This window comes from Myodes glareolus, chromosome 10 (genome assembly GCF_982192425.1).
Source record: "Myodes glareolus chromosome 10, mMyoGla1.1, whole genome shotgun sequence".
NCBI lineage: Eukaryota > Metazoa > Chordata > Mammalia > Rodentia > Cricetidae > Myodes > Myodes glareolus.
This window is the reverse complement of record NC_142035.1, coordinates 58,981,287-59,004,479: the sequence shown is the minus strand read 5'-3', so window position 1 is coordinate 59,004,479 and position 23,193 is coordinate 58,981,287. Positions and strand designations below refer to the sequence as shown.

The window sequence follows — 23,193 nt, the reverse complement described above, 5'->3', positions numbered from 1 at the left end:
GTTTATTTAATGCTTTTGGTTTCTTGTCCAGGAATTAATTTTGATATTAGAGTGATGAGTACCTTGTGACTAGGAGTGTGCTCTTACATTAGGTTTTGGCTTGTAATACTGTAAATAGACCTCTTAACTAACGTCTAGTCTATAACTGTGACCTTGTGAGAGTCAGGATTTCTCAAGCTGATCATCCTTTGACTTACCACAGTTTTGCCAACCTCAATGCTGGTAAGTGTAGTTCAAAGCAGAAGAGGTGTGAATTACTGTAAGCAGGGGCTTCACTGTGGGTAGAATGCTAGGTTCCGCTCAGCGGGGAATTTGCTAATGCATTCCAAAACCAACTCATTCTAGTATAAGCCCACCTTTTCTTAGTGTTAGCACGTGGTTTTTTTTTTTTTTTTTCGTAATTCCAATGTGCTACAAATTGTTTAGGTAAACCAGGGTCTATGCTGGGGACGTGCTGTCGATCCTTTAAAAAAATAAAACACAACCCTAGTCCTATTTCCACAACAATAAGCTTATTGAGAAAGGTCGACTATTCCTAGAGAAATTCTAAGAATTACAACCATTCTTAAGTGGAGATTGTGGTAGACCGGATTCAAGTCAGCGTTCTAGTCCATTGACCACGAAAGGCCGGTGGTTCATGTAGGTAAATACCCTAGCTATTTTTCTACAACGGTCACTGTCAGCAGCCAGTGCTCCACGAAGACAGGCTGAGCGGTTTTCCCAAGAACACACCGATCAAACAAGTAGGGGAGGAGGGACTGAAAGTGCCTGGTGTACTGTCACAGTCCAGTAATTACCCAAGCCGCCTCGTCCAGGGACCGGCTTTCAAAGGGACACCAAAGCAAAGCCCGAGAGGTGACAGCCAGGAAAACGGGAGAGGTGGCTTTCCCGGCATGCTCTGCAGCACACTGAGGGGCGCCAGACGCATCCCGGCGTGCAACGGGGAGCGCCCAAGGGCGATGGTTCACGGCTCCTGGAGGGGCAGGCGAAGTTAAGCCGGTAGGTGTGATCTTACTTAGTTCCGGGACCCCACTTTCTCGGTTCCCCTTTACGGATACCACCCCGCAAAGGGCAGAAGGAGGTCTTGCGGCCACGCTCCCCTTGCGCGTGCAAGCCACTTTCGGTGCCGCTTCGAGCACCGTGCCAGGTGATTAGCGGCCGTGGGCGGGCCCGCGAGCGGCACGTGACTGGGCCCGGCAGCCAATGACCAGCCGGTGGTCCGGCAGCGCGACGATCCCGGGACCCCGGAGCGGCGCGGCGTGGGCCGACTCCCGTCCACCCGGCAGGTACGCGCAGGCGCCTCGTTTGTCACGCGCTCCGTTCGTCCCTACGCGCCCAGTAGCGTGTACCCGGCCCGAGGCGTGGAGAGTCTGTCGTGGGTGTTTTCGTGGGCAGGGGGACGGCGAGGGTGAGTGGAGGGGGGCGCCGTGGCGTCACGTGCGCGCCGCAGCCTATCGCCGGCCGAGGCGCACCCGCAGCCCTCCTGGCGCCCCGGGGTGCGACGTGTTCCGTGAGGCTCGGGCGGGCCCTCACTGGTGGTGCGCTCTTTCGAAGCGCGTGTGCGGCCTGAAAAATCTGCCGGCGACGTTGTGTTCGCCCGGCTCCTGCGCGAGCACCGGAGACAAGTTCTCGGCAAAATGGCTGCTGGAAACAGTCGCCTAGCAGGGGCAACGCTGGGGCCGCGTGAAGGTCACATGATGAGGTTGGCAGCGCGTGCTGCTGGAGCGGGGTAGGGGGAGGCACGGGGCGTGGCGAGTCACGTGTCCGCGGCTCGCGAGCCTGTGATTTCGAGCGACTTTGCTGAGAGGCCTGATGGTCCACTTTTACCCCTCCCTTCTCGAAGCCTGGCAAGCATCCCTGAGAAGCTGTGCGGTGCAGTGGAATGAACCTTAATCTGGGAGGCTAGATACAGGATCCCCGCCTTTGGCCAGTTTTGTAATCTTCCTATGTATAGTTTAAAAGCAAGGTAGAGATGATTGTCTCATAAGGTCTTATTAAGACCCAAGATTCCCTGGCCGCAGTTATGCGCAGAAAACCAAAATGACAGGTGGTAATGGGGAGTGAGGCTCAGTTGCAGAATGCTTGCTTAGAATTTAGAAGGTTTTAGGCCACAGTGAACAAATTATTGATATTTATTACCGGACAAGCTTTTCCCTCAACCACTCCATGTACCTCTTCATTTTGAGGCAATGTAAACCAGGCTGGCTTCGAGTTAACAGAGATTTTGTTCAAGTGCTGGAGTTAAAGGCATGTACCACCATGCCTTCTGGCTTTATCTGTCTTGATCACTTCCGTTTTTGCTGTATATTTGTTTTATAAAGCTGTCTGAAAGGGCCTAGACTTAACACTTGTGAAAATGTTGAATCTTTCTATCATCCAGCCTTCGTTTTATCAAGGTCAAGGCTTTGTAGAAATGAGAAACCTATAAATTATACATTGATAATCACTACTAATAACACGTTTTATAATTTTCAGTTTTTTAACTTTTAGAGACAGGGTCTCTCTCTCTCTCTATAGTCCTCTCTGCCCTGAAACTTGCCCTGTAGACCAGGCTTGTCTTGAACTCAAAGATCCTTTTTCTCTGACTCCCCAGTGCTGGATTAAAGTTGTGCACCACACCATGCCTGGCAAATAACGCACTTAACATTTTCTTAAATTATTTTTTAGGGAGTCAGGGATCAAGCCCAGGGCCTCAAGCACACTAGACAGGAGCTCAGCTCACAGGACTTCACCCCCTATGTACTACTGTTTATAGTTTATAGTATCTTTTGATTTATCTTTACTTAAAATGTCTTGGGTTTTTGTGGAAACAATTTGGAGAATATTCATTGAGCAATCAGTAGGTGTCACTTTTGAATAATTACACAAATAGCTCACCCCTTTTTGGTTTTTAAGACAGGGTTTCTTTGTGTGTCTGACCATCCTGGAATTCACTCTGAAGATCAGACTGGCCTCGAACTCAGATCTACCTGTCTCTACCTCCCAAATACTGGAATTAAATGCTAATAACATTTTTATAGCCTGGGTTTCTAAGTATTGTGTATGTTCTTTTTCTTTTCAATTTCTTGTCTGAGACAGGGTTCTGTGTAAGCCTTGTGGATCTTGAACTTACTATATAGCCAGGGATGATCTTGAATTACTGATTCTCCTGCTTCTATCCCTTGTGTTCCTGGTTTAAAGGTGTGTATTACAGTACCCACATTTGGTCTGTTCAATACTGAAGTGGAACACAGTGGAACCAGGCAAGCATTTTACCAACTGACCTACATCTCAAGTCTTCCAAAATTTATTGGAAAAGTACAGCTATAGAGTAGGAGAATTTTTAAATTAAATTTTACTTTAAATTGTGTCTCTCTGTCTGTCTGTTCTTAGAGGCCGGAGGCACTGGATACTCCTGGACATAGAGTTCAAGTCAGTTGTGTGCTGCATGGTGTGGGTGGTAAGAAATAAACTCAGCTCTTCTGCAAGAGCAGTAAATGCTCTTAGCACTGAATTATCTCTCCAGCTTTTAGCAACATTTTTGAAAAAGAAAAATGAGCATGGGTTCTTTTTGTATTAGTGAATATATTAAAAACCCTTTAATAATCAAAATGGTTATTCTGTAATCTCAGCCATCTAGAAGAAATAGGCTAGTTTGGATTACATACCTCCACCCTGTTCCAAAGCAGAAAACCAACACACATAAGTAGCAATCTTGAAGTAGACAGGGCAATGAAACAAAATAAGGAATGTAGAAACAGAAGATAGTTTAGTTTGCAAAGGTGGTATTTCATACCCTGTGGAAAATGTTCCAAAATTATGTTGGACCATTAAGCTAATCATTTGGGGGAAAAAAAATCCTTACTTTAACGTTTAAATCAAACTCAGGTGAATTAATTATTTAAACATAAAAGATGAATTAGGACAGGGATGGTGGTGGTTTCTTCATTTAATCCCAACACTCAGGAGGCAGAGGCAGGCAGAACTCTGTGAGTTCAAGGGCAGCCTGGTCTACAGAGTGAATTCTAGGAGAGTCAGGGCTATATAGAGAAATCCTTTCTTGATTCCTCCCCTACCCCCCAAAAAGGGTGAAATTAGAAAATTACTACTTTGGGACCAAGTGAGTGGTATATATGCTTTTAATTCCAGTATTTCGGAAAGTTAAGATTCCTCTTTAATGATGAGTTTCAGGCCACCATGGACTGCATAGTGAGTCTTGTCTTGATTAAAAAGCAAAATTGCCCGGGTGGCGGTGGCGCATGCCTTTAATCCCAGCCCTAGGGAGGCAGAGGCAGGCGAATCTCCAGCCTGGTCTACAAGAGTTAGTTCCAGGACAGGCTCCAAAGCTACAGAGAAACCCTGTCTTGAAAAACAAAACAAAACAAAACAAAAAAAGAAAAAGAAAAGAAAAGATTGCTGCTTTGAAAAAATTGAGTAAACAGCAGAGGTCAGTGCACATGCCTGTAATCTCAGCACTTGGGAAACAGAGGCAGGATTACCACAGGTTTAAGGCTGGACTGAGATGGTTTAGTGGGTAAAGATGTTTCTTCCAAGCCTGACAATCTGACTTCAGTCCCTGGAATACACATGGTGGAAGGAGAGAACTAGCTCCCTCTATGTGTACGTTGATACACGTTTCAATATATTGACACACACAATAAACAAATGTTAAAAAAAAAACCCAGAACAATAAAGATTCAGATTTGTGAAAGGAAAAAATAAATCTTGCCTTCAAAACTTATTTTGCGATAAGTTTTGCTTTGTTGCCCAGATTGGTTTGAATTTTTTTATCCTTTTGTCTCAATCTTTTGAGTATACTATCCTTTTGCCTCAGTCTCTTGAATAGATGAAATTGAGCAGTAGTACTAGAACATACTTTTTGTAGTTACAATCTTGTTTCTGTGTTTCCATTCCCATTTTATTTTGAGACAGAGTTCCTCTGTGTAGCTTTTGGATCCTGGCCTGGAACTTGCTCTGTAGACCAGGGTGACCTCAAACTCAACAGAGATCCTCTGCCAGTGCCACCACCACTGGGGCCTCCATCCCCCATTTTTATTTCTTTTTACCTGCCTAGATGTGTCTCAAACTTGCTTTGTAGTTTAGGCTGGTCTTGAACACCTGACCTTCTTGCCATAGAAGGAACACTGCCATTTCTGAATACTTGAATTTCAGGCACATTCCACCATACTCAGATAGCTAGGTCTTTTTAGGCTCTTGGTTTGATATTTTCTCAGAGTTTGCTTGTTATTGATGATTCTGATAGTTCTTACTACGTATTATTCCTGGTTGGCTTTTCTCTCTGTATATAGACCAAGACTGGAATGATCCTCCCACATTTCCCTCCTGAGTGCTCAGATGTAGTTGGATATTTTGAGCATGAAATGCCTACTAGCAAGCCAGGAGTAGCTGTTGAATAGGGAAGTGTTCAGATTTTAACCCCATGTTAAAATCTGAGTTGAACATGATAGCACATATCTTTAATTCCAGGATTCAAGAGGCAGAAGAAGACAGAGCTCTTTGAATTCAAGGGCAGACTTGTCTGCCTAGTAGGTTCCAGGCTAGCCAGGGCTACATGATGAGATCTTTGTCTGTCTGTCTTGTTTTTCGTGATAAGGTTTTTTTGTGTAGCCCTGGCTATCTTGGAACTCTCTGTAGACCAGGCTGGCCTTGAACTCAGAGATCCATCTGCCCCTGCCTCCTGAGGGCTGGGATTAAAGTTGTGCACCACTACCTTCCCTTTTTCCCCACTCCTATTTTTTTTAATTAATGTATATATTCTGTTTGCATTGTATGCCTACAGGCCAGAAGAGGGTACCAGACCTCACTATAGATTGTTGTGAACCAAGCCACCATGTGGTTGCTGGGAATTGAACTCAGGACCTCTGGAAGAGCAACCAGTGCTTTTAATCTCTGAGCCATCTCTCCAGCCATATTTCCATCTCCAGTCCCCACTGATGTAGGAGGTCCTTCTGTCTATGTGTTGCTTTTATTGGTTAATGAATAAAGAGACTGCCTTGGCCTTTTGATAGGACAAAACTTAGGTAGGCAGGGAAAACTGAACTGAATGTTGGGAGGAAGAAAGCAGAGTGAGGGAGAAACCATGAATCCTCCACCTGAGGCAGACACCAGTTAGAATCTAATGGACCAAGTAGTGTCGTCCACTCCCCCCCCCCCCCCCCCAGACAGGGTTTCTCTGTAGCTTTGGAGCCTGTTCTGGAACTAACTCTTGTATACCAGGCTGGCCTTGAACTCATAGAAATCCCCCTGCCTCTTCCTCCTGAGTGCTGGGATTAAAGGCATGTGCCACCACCGCCCCGCTAAGCAGTGTTTTAATGAATATAATTTCTGTGTGCTTATTTCGGAGCTAAGGTAGCAGGGTGGCAGGGATGAATATGTGGGCTGCACCTTACAATTGGCGCCCAATGTGGGGCTCGAACCCACTACCCTGAGATTAAGAGTCTCATGCTCTACCAACTGAACTAGTTGGGCAGCTGGGACGAACAAGCAGACTTCTATTTACAACACCCCCCTTCTATTTTTTTAAAAATTATTTATTTATTTATTATGTATACAATATTCTGTCTGTGTGCTGCAGACCAGAAGAGGGCACCAGATCTCATTTCATGGTTGTGAGCCACCATATGGTTGCTGGGAATTGAACTCAGGACCTTTGGAAGAGCAGGCAATGCTCTTAACCACTGAGCCATCTCTCCAGCCCCCCCTTCTATTTTTTAGAAAAATTCTTATTTGTATGTATGTATGTGTGAGTATATGAATGTAACATGTGTGCTGGTTCCTTTGGATGCCAGATGAAGGAGTCATATTCTCTTGAGTGGGAGTTATAGGCAGTTGTGAGCTGCTGGGAACTGATCCTGGGTTCTTTGAGAAGGCAGTGAGTAAGCTCTCATAACTCCTGAGCCATCTCTTCAAGCCCCCATTTCTATTCTTTGTTTTTTTGTTTTTATTTTTATTTTTTCTGAGACAGGGTTTCTCTGTATATCCCTAGCTGTCCTGGAACTTGCTCTGTAAACCAGGCTGGCCTCAAACTCACAAAGGTCTGCCTGCCTCTGCCTCCCAAGTGCTGGGATTAAAGGCATGCATTGCCCCTGTCTGATGAGAAAGTTAATTTTTTAAAAAACAGAAATTAGTCGATTTTTTTTTTTTGAGAGATGGAAGATTAGGAGTTCAAGACCAGCATTGGCTGCATGAAACCGTGTCTGAAAGAAACCAAAAAACAGGGCTGGAGAGATGGCTCAGTGGTTAAGAGCACTAACTGTCCTTCCAGAGGTCCTGAGTTCAATTCCCAGCAACCACATGGTGGCTCACAGCCATCTATAATGAGATCTGGCACCCCCTTCTGGCATGCAAGCACACATGGAAGGGATGCTGTACACATAATAAATAAATAAATCTTAAAAAAGAGAAAGAAACCAAAAAACAAAAGTCAGGATAATAACTGTAATCCCAGGGCTGGAGAGATGGCTCAGAGGATAAGAGCACTGGCTGCTCTTCCAGAGGTCCTGAGTTCAATTCCCAGCAACCACATGGTGGCTCAGAACCATCTGTAATGAGATCTGTCACCCTCTCTGGCGTGCAGGCATACATGAAGGCAGAATGTTGTATACATAATAAATAAATAAATCTCTTTAAAAAAAAATAACTGTAATCCCAGCCTGTAGGGAGCTGAGCAGCAGGATCATTTTAGATTCAAGGCTAGCTTGGGTTACATAGTACTACACAGTGACCCTGTCTTAAAAGTCAAGAGTCAGACAGAGGTGGAACACACTTTTAATCCCTGCACTTGGGAGGCAGAGACAGGTGATGTCTGAGTTTCAGGTCAACTTGGTCTGGTGTACAGAGAGAATTTCAGGATAGCCAGGGCTACATAGAAAAACTCTGACTTCAAAAACAAAACAAACAAAAAAAGAAAGAACAGAAAAGGGGCTTGAGAGATAGCTTAGCAGGTAAGAGCACTTACTGCTCTTGTAGAGTACCTGAGTTCAGTTCCTACCACCTCTGTCAGGTGGCTCACAACTGCCTATAACTCCAGGGCCAGGATATCTAATGCCTCTGGTTTGTGTGTGTGTGCATGTATGTGTGTATGTTTTCATACACTCATACTTGTTTGTGAATGAGCACTTTTCAGGAGTCCATTTTCTCCTTTACCATGTGGATCCCAGGGATCAATAAAGTCCTCAAATTTGAAAGCAAGCACGCTTACCTACTTAGTCATCCCACTAGTTTGATTTCCTTTCTTTAGAAGGTATTTCTATCCATGTCTAACTTGAAAGACAAGACTTTATCACCTGGTGGCTGCTGGAATTTCTTTCCTAACCCGTACTATATTTTTCTCTTAAATTCTAATGAAATTGCACTTGTGCTTTAAAAAAAAATTAAAATTAGGTAGCAATGTATTTTCTCCCAATTTGATAGGTAGAAGTTGATGTCTTACTTCCTTTCCCAGAGCTGCTGTTTGTACTTTTGTTTATAGCACAATATAAAATCACTTGATATTTTCATTGTTTGTGCTTGGCATGTAAACAGATGCTTAATGATAATGCTTAGAAAGTTTATATTTTTTATGTAAATTAAAATTATATCTGGGGATATAGTTCAGTTGGTAGAGTGGTTGCCTAGAGTGCACAGAGCCTTGAGTTCAATCCCTAATACCACATGAACTGATCATGGTGACATGTAATCCAACCACTTGGGAGGTGGAGGCAGGAGGATCAGGAGTTCAGGGTCATCTTTGACTATATAGTGAGGTGAGTTGGAGCCAGCCTTGGCTACTTGAGACTTTGTCTCAAAGTCTCAAAAACAAAAGAGTTCCAACAATATATAATCATGGATTTCTACCTGATTTTTTAGACTCTTATTATGGCAGGTTTTAGTTTCACTAATACTCATTGTGATATAAGTTAGCCAGTACAAAGTTTGAAGAAATAATGTAGGAAGTCAGTTCAAAGACATGGCAGGAGTGTTTTTAGTCTCTAGGGCTGAATAATGTTTATTCTTTGGAAGCAGGTGTTACAATAGATTCTTCCTTCTCTTGCCCACTTTCCCACCTACCTTCTCAGTAGTCAAGAATTCTATTTTAACATTGCATATGTGCTTTGAGCTCTTTGCCAGAAAAGGAACCTAATGTAATAAATTCAGTAGACTCAGCAGTCCACCGCAGGAATGTCCTTTCAGCTGTTGCATAAGAAGGAGAATTAATGGTGTGAATTGTAGGGTGAGAGTTTCAGTCTGTGAGTCCACAGTAGAGTTGATGATTTTGTTATTCAGCATGTATTGAGCACCTTCCATCTAGGGACCACATATGAGGAGTCCCTGGGGAGCCTAAGAAAGACATAAAAGGCATTTCTCTGTATAGGAGATCTTGGCAAATTGTCGAGGAACTCAAACGTAACAATAAAGAGTAGTTTGATCTTAACAAGAAGTATGTCAGTAAAAGCAGAGTGATATGGTACATATGTCAAGGACTTGAACTTCTTAAATCCATAATTACATTCTCAAGAGTTACATGCACTCGTATGCCAGTTTTCAGCTTTTTTCTCCTTCCTGAATTGAAGATTGACTCTATGGCGTTTTTGCCCCAGCATCTCAAGTGTTGAAATTGCAGGTATGAACTACCACACTCAGCTAATTTTCATCACTTGAACTTGACTTGCAAATTCTACATGCATATAATTTTTCCCCCACCCCCATCTCCACTGCATCTATAGTCCCATTTTTTCGTATGTGTTTGTGTGCATGTGGGGGGCAGAGGTTGACATCTAATGTCTTCCCCAATCATTTTCCACCATGTTTTTGTATGTGTACTTGTTAGTGTGGATGTGTACAAATGTCGGTGTGGGTGTGCATACATAGAGCTCTGCATGGATATGAGGGTCCAAGATTATGCTGGGTCTCTTTCCATCTTTATTTATATTTTTTTCTCTACCACTAGGTCTCTGTAGCTCATTTCTGCTAGACTGGCCAGCCAATGAGTTTTAGGGACCTGCCTGTCTCCTCACCTCACTCTCCAGCAATGGTGTTCATTGGATCATACTGTTTTTTATTTTATTTTACTTTTGTTACATGGATTCTGGGGATCCACACTCAATTCCTTCTGGTTTGTGGCAGGCACTTGAAAGACTTAGAAGTCTCTTATTGGGCTGGAGAGATGGCTCAGTGGTTAAGAGCATTGCCTGCTCTTCCAAAGGTTCTGAGTTCAATTCCCGACAACCACATGGTGGCTCACAACCAGCTCAGTGATTGGGGCAGTCTCTTTGGCCAGTTTGGAAGGGTCCACCTGTGTTTGCTCCCCCTGCTCTAGGACAAGAGATATTACTCTGCAACATATCTGGCTCTTTAAAGAAAGACGGTGATCCAAATTCAGTTGTTCATGGTTGCACAGTAAGCACTTTACTCTAAACTTGGAGCTTACCGATTCAGCTGGCAAGCTTCAGGGATGTTCCTTTCTCTGCTTTCCTGATGCTGGGATTATAGGCATTTAAACACTTCACCTGGCTTTCTTTTAAATGGGTACTAGGAATCAAACTTAGGTCCTCATGCTCTCATGACAAACACTTTACTGAGTTATTTTCCTAGCTCATAGTTTTGCTATCACATTACACTAGTTTCCAACTTTCTCCAATGAATATTACTTATTGGTATAACAGAGGCTAACTTGGCATTTCTCTACTTAAAAATATTATAAACATTTTTTTAAACATTTATTTATTTATTATGTATACAGTAGTCTGTCTACATGCATGCCTAAAGAGGGCACCAGGCCTCATTACAGATGGTTGTGAGCCACCATGTGGTTGCTGGGAATTGAACTCAGGACCTTTGGAAGAGCAGGCAATGCTCTTAACCACTGAGCCATCTCTCCAGCCCCCTTATAAACATTTTAAAAAACATATTTGTGTGTGTGTGTATGTGTGTGTGTGTGTGTGCATGTACACAAGTGCACACATGACCATTTTTCGATCTTAGCCTTCCCAGTGTTGGAATTACAGCCTAGCTTAGATTATCTATTTTATATTTATTTTTGAGACAGAGTCTTTTATTTATTTATTTTTAAAAATTTATTTATTAATTATGTATACAGCATATTCCTTACATTTATGCTGCAGACCAGAAGAGGGCACCAGATCTCATTACAGATGGTTGTGAGCCACCATGTGGTTGCTGGGAATTGAACTCAGGACCTCTGGAAGAGCAGTCAGTGCTCTTAACCTCTGAGCCGTCTCTCCAGCCCTTGAGACAGAGTCTTGTAAACTGAGACTGCTCATTCATTTCCCGACTGCGTGGACCCAAATAATCACACATAAACTGTGCTAATTACAACACTGTTTGGCCAAAAGCTTAGGCATATTCTTAGCTAGCTCTTATGTCTTAAATTAACCCATTTCTATTAATCTGTGTATTGCCACAATGCTGTGACTTACCAGGTAAAGTTCTGGACATCTTTCTTCTTCAGCAGCTATATGGTGTCTCCATGACTCTGCTTACTCACTCTCTATATCTCTTCCAGTCTATGTATATTCTGCCCTGCCATATGCCAAAGCAACTTTATTCATTAACCAATAAAAATAACACATTTACAGAAGGACATCCCACATTATCTACCCTTTTCTGTCTAAATAAAAAGTAAGATTTTAACTTTAACATAGTAAAATTGCATATACAAAACAGTTATCAAACAAGAGTTATAGTTACAATATTTAGACCTTTTATATTTGGAAAATTAAGGAAAACCTCTATCAATCCTTACTTTTGTAAGTCTAAAGTTTTATATCTAATTTATTCTTTATCATAACTAAGGAAAACTATAACTATCTGTCTTCAACTCTTCAAAGACCCAAGAAGGATGTAATATTGCCTAAGTAAACAGGAATTGCATTATAAACAATTTCCAAAGTTTTAGAATTGACAGAGACATCTTGCTGCCTAGATAGTTATCCAAAGTTCTTCTGTAATGTTGGGACACCCATCTCCAGCTTACAGGCCCATAGAATCCAGCAGACTTTTCTATGAAGCAGGAAATTTGAAGATCTGTTCTGCCTTGTAATGGCAAAGTTCATCAGTTGCTTTCTCATGTGTCCTATAGAATATCTGGCAGACTCTTTCATGCAGGAACCCTGAAGGACCATCCCATCTTTTGGAAAGCTCTGCAGTCACTTTTCTGTGGGTCCTGCATGTCCAGTTCATACAGCATACCATCAAGTAGTCCAGACAAGAACAGTTTCTTGCTCAAATCGCTAGACTTGCCACATTGATCGCAAATTCCACAACAACTGCTTTCTTCCCAGCCATAAACCTGCAGTTTTTTAGGATCTCACCAGAAGCCATCAGTAAGGAAAGGAGGTACACTACACTAAGGCACCACTGGTGATGCCCTAGTAAGATTGATTCATTTATTTTTATTTATGTGTATGAGCATGTTGTAAGTTTATGTGCACCAAGATGTTATAGGCCAGAAGAGGGCACTGGGTCCCCTGGAACTGAATTTAATAACTTAAATAAATATTGAAAATACTAAAATGTCTTTAATGGGGGAAGAGATGAGTATGATATATGGAATCTTCAAAGAATTGATAAAACATTAAAATATCTTTAGTAAACTTTCTAATTCTACTTACTATACTGGCTAGTTTGAAATTCTTTTAGTATCAAAGCTATGAATTTGGTTTGGCATGAGTCAAGGCACTTAAAAGTTGAGGGAAACTCCTCAGAGTGTTGAAGGAGGCACTGTGGGACTATGTCTTCGTCACCTTGACACTGACTTAACACTAATCTTAAAATCTAGAGGATTTTAGAATTCTAAGAAATGGAAATGGAACCTTGTAACTGGTAAATGGAGGTTTGTAGTTACATGGAAATTTGTTTCTTAGTTATGTTCACTGTGTTTGGAAGGAGCACTATATTACAAATGTGCCCTTTCCCTACCAGGTGGCCTTATCAGGAGTATGCATCTGTGAGTCTTTTCCAGTTTTAGCTGGCCAGGCCTTTAACCCTGTGGTGGCATGCCTTTAATCCCAGCACTTGAGTGCTGGGTGGGTTTCTATGAGTTTGAGGCCTGCCTGGTCATCCCAGCGAGTTCCAGGGCAGCTATGACTACACAGAGAAACCCTGTCTTGAAAAATAAAAACAAAAAAAAAATCCAACTGTTAACTGTATTTCTGTCTTGAAAATGAAAGCTTTTCAACACTGCAGGTTATTTTTCAGTCTTTAAACTGGCTTTTTAAACAGTGCACACCGACTTCCAGCAGTTTATGTTGCCACTAAGAACTTAAGATAATTAGATTTGTGCCATTTGGGATATATTTGAAAAGAACAAAGTTTTTCAGATTATATTTATATAGAAGCATATTGAATTTTCTCATTCTCCTTAATTAATACTGTAATAATTCCTCCTCCTTTTGAGGATACTATCCTCTGAATATGATGCTTTTACTGAAGATTTGGCTAGGGCAAACCTTTTCTGTCAGCTTTTGATTTTTAAATACAGGATTTCTTTAGCCTTGGCTGTTCTAGTGTAGTGTATTTTCTGTATAGACGAGGCTGGCCAAAAACTCAGATAGAAGGCCACACCCTGACTTTTTCTGTTTTCTTTCCTGACATCTTTACGGGAGATATGAATAATTACATAAATGAAATTATTTGGTTAAATCTATTTGTCGATTGAATTTTGTAGTGCTTGAGATTGAACCCAGGACCTTGTGCCTGCTGTGCAAATGCTCTACATCTCCAGCTCTTGTTTCTTTCTTAAAATTTTTATTGTATTTGTGTGTACATATGAGTGATGTGTTTATGGGAAGGAGAGATGTACATGCCAAGCCATATACATGGAGATTAAAGTACAGTTTTGTGGCATTCATTTTTTTCAAACATTTACTTTTATGTGTATGGATGCTTTGCCTGCATGTATGTCTGTGCATCACATGTATGCCTCGTACCCATAGAAGGCAGAAGAGGGAATGAGACAGTTGTGAACTGCCATGTGGGTGTTGGGAATTAAACTCAGGTCTTCTAGAAGAGTAGTGATGCTCTTACCGTCTGAGCTACCTCTTCAGCCCCAGGAGTTCACTCTTTCTTTCTATCTTTATGTAGGTTCTGGAGATTGAACTCAGGTCTCAAGGTTTGTCAGCAAGTGACTTTAGCCTGCTGAACCATCTTGCTCTCTGTCCCTCTACCCCTTTTTTGGAACAGAATTCCATATAGCTAAGGTTGACCTTGGACTTAAGATTCTCCTGCTTCTACCTTTTAATTTAATGCTGAGATTATTGATGTGTACTAATATATTTGGTTTTATTTGGTTCTGGGGATTGAACCCAGGGCCTTATGTATATATACTAGACAAGCATTCTGACCAGTTGGTTATATCCCCAGCCCTGGTTTTTGTTTTTGACGAACCTGCTCCTACAACCTCTCACCTATATTCCTGTGAGTAACCCCAATAAAACTCATTCACCAAATTGGACTTTGGTGGTATCCATACTTTGATCTGTTGTGTACTCCCTGTCTAGGGTGAGTAGAGGTCTGCTGTATCTCCCCTGGAAAAGTTTTGTCACACAACAGGACCCTTATCTCAAAAACAAAACCAAAAATTTAAGATCATATGAAATCTAACCCAAAATCTTTAGCTGTTTATCTTGCTGGTATTTTGCTTAGTAAAGTGAGAAAAAATAAACTGGTTTTTTATTTTCATTCTCATACCTGGAAAAATAACTAGAAGTATATAGGTTACCATCTGTACATATGGATGTTACTGTTGTAGTGCTGTTAAATTGGGCATTAATGACTCATGCCTGTGATCCAAGCACTTTGGAGGCTGCTGAAGATTGCTGTGAGTTCCATCCGACCTGGACTGTAGAGTAAGACCTTGTCTGGAAAAAAAAAAAGGAACATAAGAAAAATAAACATCACAAAGCAAGTACTATTAAGAGATAAGCTAGCCTTGGGAAACAATAATGATTTTTTCCTATTAGTAGCATTTATAGAATCTAGCATAGTTTTTTAGTTTCTCTTAAAAATAAGAAAAAAATTGGGACATATTCCTGAAATTTTGGGCAGTTTTTTTTTCAAGACAGAGTTTCTCTGGATAGCTCTGGCTATTCTGGAATTCACTCTGTAGAGTAGACTGGCCTCAAACTCATAGAATCCCACCTCCATCTCCGTCCCAAAGATGTGGGCCATCATTGCCTAGCTGAAAGAAAGAATTTAATATATAACTTTTGCAACAGTGCAGTCATAACAGTCATACAGTTTTCAACATTTGTTTTTCTTTTTTTTCACTTTTTGAGCCTGGCTTTTTCTAGTTAGTTTCAGGGACTTCCTGATGTTATGATGAGTTGTTTACTTTTCTGCTTAAAGGGGCTTCTTGCAGGATGAAATGTTTCAGTCCTGGTAGGAAACTGTTACACAACAGGAGCCTAGACTGGCTTTGTGCACTAAACTTGTGGGGCGTGTCTTACATCCTTTTTTCAGGGGGTTGTTTGCACATTTTTGTTATTATTTTGTGTGTATGAATGTTTTGCCTGTGCATACATGTGCATGTATATGTATGTATATCACAAGCGTGTATGCCTGGTGCTCTCAAGGTTCGGAAGGAGGCACTAGATTACTTGGTACTAGAGTTACAGTTGTGAGCTACTATTAAAATAACCATGTGGGTGCTGGAAACAGAAACTGGGTCCTTTACAAGAGCAGCAAGTACTCTTAATTCCTGAGCCATCTCTCCTATTTCTCTTTTTATTTTGAGAACAGGTCCTCATAAATATTTGAGACTGGCTTTGATGTAACCAAGTAAGACCTTGAATTTCTGATCCTCTTGTTTCCACCTTCTGATTGCTGATATTATTGGCTTGCCCCACCATGCCTGGTTTATGTGACACTAGGAATCAAATCTTGGGTTCTGTGTATGCTAGGCAAACTATCTACTAATGAGCTGCATCCCCAGCTTTCTTGGAATTCTATGTACTCTTAGTCCTATTTTATTATCCTTTGTGCTTCCTTTACATTCAGCAGAGAAAACCAGTAGCATTCTTTAGTCTTTGCTGTTACTAATGATTATTGATTATAATAAATTGTATGATCAGTGATTGCAAGCTACTGGGGGCAGAGATCATGTCTTTGTTTTTCAGGATTTATACATGCTACATTCTCAGTAAATGCTTGATTTAAGGGATTAAGGTATCCTCTGTTTATTTGCATCATGTTCCTTTGTATAAGTTTTTTTTTCTATTTTTTTCCTTACGTGCTTAACATTTGAAGACTTTTACTATTAAAATAGCCTTAGTAATAACTCCAGGGTAATTCCTCCCTCCATTAAGTTTTTATAGGTTTTTATTTATTATTACTATTTTTATTTTTGTTATTTTGAGACAGGGTTTCTCTGTGTAACCCTCACTGTCCCGGAAGTCACTCTGTAGACCAGGCTGGCCTCAAACTTAAGGGACCCACCTGCCTCTGCTTTCCAAGTGCTGGAATTAAAGGCGTGTGCTACCACAGCTCAGCTAGTTTTTCTTTTTTATACCTCTAACAAATATTTAACAGTATAGAGTATAATCTAAATGTTTGGATAGGTGAATTTATATCATGAGCTTCATGGACTTCAAGACATAATATTATATTGTTCAAGTGCTTAGGCCCATTTCATAGGGAAGTTATCAGCACATAATCTGCTTCCCTGTTTAGTGAATTTGATAATCTACCTTGTGTCAGACTTTCTTGTTGCATTTATCTCTGTTTAAGTGTTTTATTATTTTAAGACAGAGGTTCTCTCTATGTAGCTAAGGATGATCCTGAACTTGATCCTTCTACCTCTGCTCTCAAGTGCTAGAATTATAGGCATGTATCACATTGCTAGCCCATGGTTTATTCTTGTGTATGTAAATGTGAACAAGATACAATGATATATGCGTATGAAAATTTCGTAATGAAATATATTGTTTTGTATGCTAATAACATTTTAAAGTCTTTTTATTTCTTTGTTTTGTTTTTGAGACAAGGTCTCTACATAGCCCTAGTTATCTTGGAATTCATTATGTAGACCGGGCTGGCCTTAAACTCACAGAGATCTGCCTGCCTCTGCTTCCTGAATGCTGGGATCAAAGGCATGCACCAACATGTCTGATATTTTGAAGTGTTTTTTCATTTAAAAACATTTTTATTTTATGTGAATGTATACACACTGCAGTTTTTAAACGTACTGTGTGCACACCTGGTGCCTGCAGAGGTATACCGGCTACCCTAGAACCATGCTAGGAACTGCATCCTGAGTTCTCTGCAAGAGCAGCAGTGCTCTTAACAGTTGAGTTATCTTTCCAGCACCAATCTTCTTTTTCCCCAAAGGCCTTTTATTTTATAGAGAAAATCCTATTTCCAAATTTTGGATCATTTACTGTTTTTCTGTTTATTGATTTTGTAGATGGTACACGTGATGGTTGTTGTTCATGCCTCTGATCCTAGTGCTCAGGAGGACAAAACAGGGTAATTATGAGTTTGAGGTCAGTTGTAGCACAAATTCTAGTTGGTATTAATGATAAAAACCCAGAGTCGGATATAGGGGTTAATGCTGAAAATCAGAGAAGCAGTGTGGCCAGCCACTAGAGAGACCTTTTACCTCTACCAGTGCTCAGACTGAAGGGGTGATCCTGTACTCACACTGTCTCCTTAGATTGCATCCTCAGACTGCAGGGTGATCCTCAGACTGCACTGAGCTTTTGTTTCCACCCGCCTTATATTACTCTCCCTGCTCAGCTGTATCACTCCTGTCTCCACCTCCCTAGTGCATGTGATCCCAAATGCTGGGATTTCCTTTCTGTGAGCTCTGTTACTCTTTTAGACAGATTCAATCTTGTGTAGCCCAGGGTGGCCTTGAATTTATAGAGCTCTCTGTCTGCCTCTGTCTCCTCAGTCCTGGGATTAAAGGTGTGTGCCACCACTTCCTGACCTCTATTTGGCTGATCTTCAGGCAAGCTTTGTTAAAACACAAACAAAATATCACTACTGTCAGCCTGGCTACATGAGACCCTTTCTCAGAAAAATAAACACAACAACAAAAATACCCACTGGGAATCCTTTTTGTAGTGTCTTTAGATTCTGTATATTCTCTGTTTTCTTATTGTGCCCCCCCCAAAGTTTTTTTGAACTCTGTAAACTATGACTTTGCGTTCATGTATCTACTCTTGAGGGTTCTTGCTTTTATTTACTCTTTTACCTATGCTTTATTCTCTAACATGTAATTAGTACTTAACAAGTATTTAAGTGATTTTATTTAATTAATTAAACTAATAATTAAAATTAATATTTTTTACTTTGCATCTGTTGCTGTGACTAAACACTCTAAAAGCAACTTAGAGTAGGAATGGGTTTATTTTAGCCTACAGCTTATAAGTCCATCTTTGTTTAAATTCAGGACAGGACTTCAAGCAGGAATTTAAAGCAGAAACATGGAGGAAATGCAGCTTACTGAACACTCATAGGTCCATGCTTAGTTAGCCTTCTTTTTTTTCTTTTCGCCTCCCTTCATTCCCCCACCCCCTATACAGCGGGTTTTTTTGTGTAGCCCTGACTGTCTTGTAACTCATTCTGTAGACCAGGCTGGCTTTGAACTCAGAGATCTGCCTGCCTCTGCCTTCCTCAAAGCGTGTGCCACCACTATCTTGCTTTTAGTTAGCTTTCTGATACAGAACTATCTACCTAGGGCTGGTTCCTCTCACGGTGGTCTGGCTCTCTTATATCAAATCACCATCAAGACAATTCTCCCCAGACAGGTCCACAAGGCAATCTGAGCTAGACAATCTCTCAAATGAGAGATTCATATAACTCGAGGTTGTTTCAACTTGATGACCAGAGAAAACCAAGACAGTGATTTTATTCCTCCCTCACCCACCACACACACAGGATCTCTCTTATGTGTAAACCTAACTAGCTGAAACTCAATGTTCAAACTCAGAAAGATTGACCGTACATCTGCTTCCCTAGTACTGGGATTAAAGATGTGCTTAATTATATTTAGCCTCTTTATTTTTTAACTAAGATGACCTAGAGCATGTTGTAGAATGAAGTGTTGTCCCATATGTATTGTAATACATCTTAAAATCTCAGCCAATCATGGTGGTTTACATGTGTAATATCAGCACTCTGGAGGCAGAAGCACAAAAATGACAATTTCAAAGCCAGCCTCAAAAACAAAATTGGGTGTGGAGGGGGAAGTTGGTGATGAGAATCTGTTTGTAGAGTGTTTGCCCAGCACACAGAAAGCCCTGGGTTTGATTCCCAATGCTGTATAAACTAGGTGTGGTGTTCAGGTTTGTAATTCTAGCATGTGGGAGGTGGAAGGTGGAGAGCCACCTTGGAACCAAGTTATCTTACATATGGAACAATTTGGTGACTTCGCTGTACTACCTTTTCTATACTTTACAAAAGTATCAGTATAAAGGTTATTACCATCTTTTGAGTGTCTCTTAGAGATCTGCCTGCCTCTGCCTCCTGAGTGCTCGGTTTAAAGGTGTGTGCCACCACCGCCCAGCTTCCCTCTTGATACTTAGTAATGTATTAATTTTACAAGTGCTATTTGTTCTGGATTGGAGTGTTTCCTTACCTAGACATTATTGTTCTGAGAAGAAGCTGACTATTGATTTCTTGGCAAGATGATTTATATCCCATTCTGGGTTTGTTTTGTGCTATTTTTTTTTTCAGAAGACCAAATCATAGTTATTTGGGGAGGGTGCTATGTGCCTGATCATAATTTCTAAATACCTGTCTGCAAAGATCATGTGAGTTAGGCTTGAATGAACAAGGTGAACAATGAGAAACAAGTTGAAAATTCCAGTAAGATAGATGAAGCCTAGCATCAGCTTTAGTGGTTAGGTTGGCACTGTGCTATATTCAATGCAGTCCTGGCTTGGCATTTTGAAACTTTTGTTGTAAGAATTTCTTTCTTTTTTTTTTTTAAACTCCTCCCCACTCTAATCTCACTGTGAAATGCATATGGTTGTAGCTTTTAGATTTTTAGAGACTGAACCTAGGGCTTTGTGCATATACTTTTAAAGTACTCTACCACTGCTGTATTTTTCCTTTTCTTCCTTTCTTCTGGAGATAGGTGTAGTTCATGCTGACCTGGCTTATTTGGCAGTTGATGATCTTCCTGAATGCTAGGATTATAAGCATGCACCATCATTTCTGGCTAATTAACTTCTGCGCCTCCCCCCTGCCCTTGGTTTTTGAGAGAAAGTCTCTCTGTGGAGCTAAGGTTGTCAGTATGTAGCTCAGGCTAGCTTCAGATTCACAGAGAGCCACCTGCCTCCTCATCTAAGTGCAGAATTAAAGGTATGTACCATCACATTTGGCCAAGGATGGACTTTAAAGGAAAATAGAATATAACTAAATACAATTTGAAGAATACTGCATTGAAAGTAGAATGTAACCATTTATGCAATTACTTGAAAGAGCAATATAAAAAACACAACAGCTGGGCAGTGGTGGCTCACATCTTTAATCCCGGCACTCAGGAGGCAGAGGCAGGCGGATCTTTGTGAGTTCGAGGCCAGCCTGGTCTATAGAGCTAGTTCCAGGACAGCCAAGACTACACAGAGAAACCCTGCCTTGAAAAACAAAAACAAAAAAAAAAAAATCAAAATACAAATAGAAAACCCTAAAACAAAACAACAAAACCCCACAACAAACAAACCAAAAAACCAAAATAATCGTGTCACTTGGTCACTGGAATATAGCACAATTGGTAGAGTGATTGCTTAGCATACATAAACCAAATTTGTCAGTAGCATCTGTTTGTACCTGGACGTGGAGCCAATTGGGTCAGAAGTGAAAAGTTGGCCTTGAGTATGTAAGTTTGAAGCCAGTCAGGGATATATGAAACCCTGTTTTAAGCAAAATAGTTACTTGGTAAATCCAAACTAAATCACTGAAATAGGTATGGCTGTATTATTAATTGTAGGTTAGTATATAAAAACACAATTTTCAGAGAACTCTCAGACCCTAACTTTCAACATTTATAGGTTAAGTAGACTCCACTCTGAAAACTTGTGGGTAGTGACCCATTAGATCATCTAGTGTTGCCTCTTGAAAATGTTTTATTAATTAAAAAAAATTAGCCTGGCCAGATGGTAGTGTCACATGCCTTTAGTCCTGTGAGTTTGAGGCTAGCCTAGTCTATAAATCTAGTTCCAGAACAGACAGGGCTACACACAGAGTAACTCTTCCCACCCCCCCAAAAGAAAGAAAGAAAGAAAAAATAACCTGAAGGATCATTTCATTAGGGGAGAGGGAGAGAGAGAGAGAGAAAGAGAGAGAGAGAGAAAGAAACAGGATGAGCAAGCTGTAAATCTTGTTAGTTGGAGGGAGTGTAAGAAAGTCATGCCTTTTGAGTCAGAGTCAGCAATAGTGGTGTGCAAGAAGCTCTAGAAATGGTGGGAGCGGTCTTCAGAGAAAAGAAGAAAGCCCAGAATGTCAGAACAAACATACTTAGGATTTTGGCAAAAAATTATGCTCAGAAAACCAATGAGTCTTATAAGTGAAAATCAGTAAGCAATTGTTGAAAGTTGTTGAAATGTGGCATTTCATGTTTGCCGGGAGCAGGGAAAGAGCACCAAAGAGCATTTCCATGGCCCTCTTCTATGCATGTTGTTCTCATTGAGTTTCCAATTAGAGAGGTTATTAGGGTTGTCTTTTTGGAGGTGCTATGAAGTCATTCATACCTTAGGGGTAGACATTTTAATACTAAATAAACTCAAGTTTTAGTCTCAGGAAATGGAATTTTTGAGGAAACATCCCAACCCTTGAGAAGGCATTTTGGCTCTTGAAGTCTAAGAGGAACATCTTAAGGAAACGGTTGTTTTTTTCAGTTCTGCTTAAGATCTTGAATCATGGTTTTCAGAATGATTTCAGAAGTCTGTAAACTTTAGTTCTGGACTTGATTAGAATAAGCAATTTCTGTCTATGTATTGCATGTCTTCTCAGGAAGAGCTAAGTGAAAAGAAGCAAGTCAAATCAATCCTCTTGGCTCTATCCTTACAGTCTTGTATTTTTTTTTTCTCAAGTTTGTTTGTATTGTCTCTAGCACAGAATAACTTTTCCTATTATCTCCCAGTTCTTTTAAGAGTGAAAAGTTTAGGAATGTGGACTGCAGTTTCTGTCTTCCTACTCAATTCGTTGTACCCCCAATCACTTCAACCATTATTTACTGGTGGATTAGCAGTATGAAAGTAGTAAGTAGTAGAGAAAGAAAACTAAAATTTTTGATGTTTGGTTGAGAAATATTGTTCTTTGACCTAGTTTTGCAACAGTCTGATATACTTGGTTAATGTTTTCTTTGCATTTTAAAGCTTCAGTGCCTTGAAGAAACAAAAAGTACACAGGATCAAGTCTCTATATATTAGATAAAGCTCTCAGGCAAATTGTTTTTAAGACATCTTTCATCTTGGTATCAGCAGTTTAGTGGCAGCTCTCCATCCTTTAGCGAACTTCTCTTTCCTTTGTTTTTCATTTCGACAGGGTGTCTCAGCAGGCTAAGCTGTCCTGGAACTGGAACTCACTATGGAATTCAGTTTAGCCTCGAACTCGCAGCAATCCTCCTGCCTTAGCTTCAGTGTTGTGATTACAGGCATAAGCTTCCATTCTCTGCTCTCAGGGAAGCTTTCTCTTATTTTCCCAGCGTTCTTTGTTGGTGAATATTGGAAAATTGCTTACTCTTCTTACATGGTGTTTGCTTCATAGTTTTCCAGTGCTTTGGCGCTTTCCAACCCCTCAGTACTTTGTACAGTAGGTCCTCAGATTCTTTTTTGATGGACTTGTGAAGCCAGGGTGGGCCTACAAAGCCCTGTGTGGGTGGGGCCGGGTACGGCAGGGCGGGACCATTGAGGATCCCCTGAGAAAGGCTCAAAAGTCTAGTTGAGAAAGGCCCGGTGGGCTGTGGTTTCAGAATTTTCACGAAGGCTTCGAGTACAAGGTTGAAGGTATTGGGTACCTCTCTCCTGCCTCGCCTTTTTTGATTCTGGAAGCTTCAGTAGCTCTTTCTTGGTTTCTAAGACGTGAAAAGGCTGCCGCTTTGGCTCCGGGGGCGGATCCCAAGGGTCTTGACGCTGCTCCGGGCCGTTTGGCTTTCTGATGTTGGGGGAGGGGTGAAGAGGTGCTGCTCGCGCCTTCCTTTGCGCCTGCGCGGGGGGCTCCAAGCGGGTAGGAGCGCGTGCGCGGTGA

General features: G+C 41.1%; 1 protein-coding gene and 1 long non-coding RNA gene across 3 annotated transcripts in view; one reads left to right on the top strand and one right to left on the bottom strand.

Annotated features, from left to right (window-relative positions):
• Nucleotides 1-889: 889 nt before the first annotated feature.
• Nucleotides 890-23,193, top strand: part of Mga (MAX dimerization protein MGA) — an 86,226-nt gene continuing 63,922 nt past the window's right edge. The window contains exon 1 of one of the 2 annotated variants that reach the window (XM_048459930.3): nt 890-999. The gene's annotated coding sequence lies outside the window, so the exon portion shown is untranslated. Of the gene's footprint in view, nt 1,000-1,191; nt 1,287-23,193 lie in introns of those variants that run through there. The other variant, XM_048459929.3, reaches the window with a different exon arrangement.
• On the bottom strand, nt 11,417-23,127 carry LOC146892592 (uncharacterized). Its single transcript, XR_015004057.2, has 3 exons — nt 21,696-23,127; nt 14,689-14,858; nt 11,417-11,520 (listed from the first exon to the last, which is right to left on the bottom strand). It is a non-coding gene; the product is annotated as an uncharacterized LOC146892592 (long non-coding RNA).